This window comes from Pinus tabuliformis, chromosome J (genome assembly GCF_031772625.1).
Source record: "Pinus tabuliformis cultivar Carrire ecotype Pingquan chromosome J, CPIR1, whole genome shotgun sequence".
In the NCBI taxonomy this organism is placed as follows: Eukaryota; Viridiplantae; Streptophyta; class Pinopsida; order Pinales; family Pinaceae; genus Pinus; species Pinus tabuliformis.
Window position 1 is genome coordinate 850985990 of NC_142295.1, and position 4173 is coordinate 850990162.

General features: G+C 36.0%; 1 pseudogene; it reads left to right on the forward strand.

The window, feature by feature from the left end:
• Window positions 1–1644: 1644 nt before the first annotated feature.
• Window positions 1645–2333, forward strand: LOC149229373 (glyoxylase I 4 pseudogene; annotated as a pseudogene).
• The last annotated feature ends 1840 nt before the right edge of the window (window positions 2334–4173 follow it).

Genomic DNA, 4173 nt, shown 5'->3' on the forward strand with positions numbered 1-4173 from the left:
TAGGTGATTGGACACTATGGTTCTGGTGGGCATAAAGGTTTAGGGGGTTTAATGTTAGAAGCAAAGAATTTTTATGTCTAATCATCATGGTCTGTGAAAAGTGTCAAACTAGGAGAGGTTATGGAGGACATGGGCATCAACCTCTCCCTCCTTGGCATGGTCAAGGAGAAGAGAAATTCAACAAAGAATTAAGGATGCACATTTGTCGCTTATTCACTTCCATGGAGGTACATGAGCAAAGGAATATTGGTAATGGCCATTGGGCCATCAGGAACTTGCTAGGAAAACATATTTGGGACCATGAAGAAGCTAGGGAGAGGAAGAATGTCGAATTGCAAAAAGAAATTCATATATGGTTCATACTTGCACGGCTTCGTGGAATCTTTCTAGAGCTTTTGGAATTCCTTTTCCCTACCACCCCCCCCCCCCCCCAACCCCCCTACTTTGGCTTCCTCAAATTCACATGAAGGAACAAAAGTTGTTGATTCAAATCATCAGGGACACAAAACCTCCATTCTTGATTACCTAGGGTCTTAGACAAAGAAGAAAATGCTCTCTAGCAATCACAACTCCCCAAACCACATGGAACAAGCGTAAAATTTGGCCAGCAATACTGATGTTGAGCCCACAACCAAAGGAAAAACCTCTCGGAGGGAGGTAGACACCTACACTAAGATTGTGGTTGTTGAGTGGGAGTGCCCTTCATGGCTTCCTGAAGGATTTGATGACCCCTTCCTCTACCTTGACCAGTAGGACCAAGCTTAGAGGGACAAGGCTCAAAGGGATCAAGCTCAAAACAACCAGACCAAGCATGACTAGGCAATGGACCAGCTCAACTAGGATCACTAAATTCCTAGGAAAGGTTCACTCAACTCTGTTGCATCCTAGTTTTCCATGTTGTTTTGTTATTCTTATCTCCTTAATGTCAGTAATATCTACTTTTTTATGGACCAATTCTCTTATAATTAAATTTATGTTGATTAGGCCATCCTTCAATATATAAAAATTTACTCAAAAGAATTAAATTAATATGGCTACATATCAAACAAGAGCCATGAGGTAGTAATGTCACTACTTTTTATTTTTTATAGAGTTGTATAAGAGGCATTCTCATACCAACCCAACAAACATGCCACTTGGAATTTAAAAAATATATGCTACATTTTCATGTTTGTGATAACTGGGGCTTTAGATACACTATGCGTATAGACTCTCAAAAGTTGGTGCATACCCTTCACACAATTCTAAAAAGAAACAAACAATCGTGCAATATAGTTAGCCGACACCATATATTTGTGAATCCATGTCAACCTATGCTTTTTCATTCCCATCTCTGTTGACGTGTCGATCATATCCATGAACATCACATTGCACATTTTTGAACGAGGACCATCAGTGGACCCTCAATTCCAAGAAGAAATGTCATTTTTAAATGTCATGTGTCCACACTTATCTAGATATTTGGCCATCGAGATTTGACTACGATATATAAATATAACCATTTTCATTCTTAGAAGTATATGTGTATGGGCCTTGTTCATCCGTGTATTCATTTCTTGATAATTTGTGTATCGTTCTCTAAGCTATAATCTCACAAACATTCTGCCATTTTTTTGAGGAATTTTGCATTAAGTTTTGATAGAGATGGTGAAATATGTGGGAGGAGCCCTGCCTCTAACTTCCCTCAATCATATTTCTCTCCTCTGCAAATCTGTTGAGGATTCCATTAATTTCTACGAGAATGTGTTAGGATTTGTTCCTATTAAGAGGCCCCGATCTTTTGATTTTGACAGAGCTTGGTAACTATATTTCTTTTTTATTTTTCCTGTTAACCACATTTCAACCCAATGTATTTGTTATGTACCTACAGATAGAAAATATTCTTACAGTTTTGATGATTGTATAGGATTTTCAATTACGGAGTTAGCATACATTTTCTACATAGTAAGAATCCAGAGGATTTACCCAAGAAATCTGAGATTAATCCAAGGGATAATCATCTGTCCTTCCAGATATAGATACAATGAGAAGATATATTCTTGTTAATCATGTTTTTTTCAAATTTTTGATATTAGTGAGATTGTTTGATTAATATACTTGATTTTGGATTACATATGTGCAGTGTGAGAACATGAAATTGGTGGATATGAAGCTGCAAGATATGAAAATAAAGAATGTAAAACATAAAGTATGACCCTGGTGGCTTCATGATCGAAATGTACAATCACGAGAATTTTTCTGTTGTGCCATTGGCGTTGACTTCTCGTGCTTGTAGGTTCCCATCGACCATTAATTCAAAGTTGCGAATGATGGATATGAGCCCAACAAAGTAACACCAAAAAAAATTAGTGTGGCCATCATCTATACCTCAGGAAATGCTCATGTTCATTATTAGCAATCCATGACATGAGGTTGGGTTTTCCATTATGATATGATTGAGCAAGTTTATGTTTATGTTTGATAACATATTTAGAGGGGAATGATGATTCATTGATCGGTTTGAAGGATATGTCACTGTAACTTTCAAATGTGGATAGAATTCTATAGACTTAGCACTATTGTTTGGGTTGGTTCAATGACACAACAAATTGATTTAATTTAATATATTATCCAGTACTAGGATGACCTCATGTCTCAAGTTCTAGGGACCTACCTCAATAACGTTGAGATGCCATCCCTCTCGAAAACACAAAACCTATAGTTTGACATTGCAAGCGGAGAAAAAATTATGCAAAACTTTTGGTACGAAACAAATTAATAGCAATGCATCGAGCCTATATATCACTCCTCCACAATGACATAATATATCACTGCATATTAGCCCTCTCAAAAGCACAAAACCTATAATTTGACATTGTTCATATTTTTAATATAAATTATATAAATAACACACATATATATCTGGAAAATAACGCTTCAAAAAAAAATGATTATGGTGATTACAATTATCTTTTATAAGTATTTTTTTCCCTAATAAAGAACATTTAAAATCTCAACATATCAAATGCTCAGAATTTAAATTTGTAAAATATTTTCACCAATATTGTGTCTATATATATATATATATATATATATATACTAACTTAATTACTATTTTGGGCATCAAATTAAGAACCGTTTATAACAAAATTATCTGCACCACAATTATTAGGGTTTTATATCTTAATATTAATTAAAAAAATAATAATTAATTTGTGAAATATGCATCTGTATTTGCACCATTGTGAGTGAGTGGACTTTATTTATTGACCTCAAGGCTTTAGCTATTTGGTATCCTCATAGACAAATGTCTGGGTCTAGACAGTTGGACTGTGGAGTTCTTCATACATTTTTTTGAGCTAATGGGATAGAGTCTTATGGAGGTTGTTGAAGAATCATGGACCTGAGGCTACAACATTGGAGGTATTAACTCTACATTCTTGGCACTCATTCCAAATAGCTCCTCTCCAAGAAATTTCGGGGATTTTAGACCTATATCTCTCTGTAACATCTTATACAAATTGATATCTAAGGTGATTGTGAGGCGCATCAAAGGGGTTTTATCTACATTCATTTCCAGGGAACAATTTGGTTTTTTACAGAACTATCTTATACATGATGTTATTGCTACTGCTCAAGAATGCCTCCATACTATCCACACTCAAAAGAAGGAGGTTGTTGTTATGAAAGTCGACCTCCATAAGGCCTACGACTGTGTGGACTAGTCCTATATGTGCCTCATTCTACACAAGATTGGACTTTGGTCACATAATGTGGAGTGGATCATGGTCTGTATTTCTTTTATTTGTTATGAGGTTATGATAAATGGTTATCCCACCCCTTTTTTCCATGCAGGTAGGGGGCTTTGACAGGGTGTTCCCTCTCCCCTCTTCTGTTTATTCTCGTTATGGATGGAATGAGTTTTCACATCGGTGAGGCTCAGTCTCATGGTCTTTTCCATGGATTATCTATTTCCAGGAATGTAAACATCACACACTTATTTTTTGTAGATGATATCCTAACGTTTGGTGTCATTTTTAGAACACAGTGGTATGTTTTACACTACATTTTTCTCAGATATGGGGCAGCCTCTGGGCTACTTGCAAATGGCAGCAAATTTATCCTATATTTTTATTATGGTGATAGGTTGGACATAGACTTTATTGCAGGTGTTTTTGGCGTTTGGATCACTCC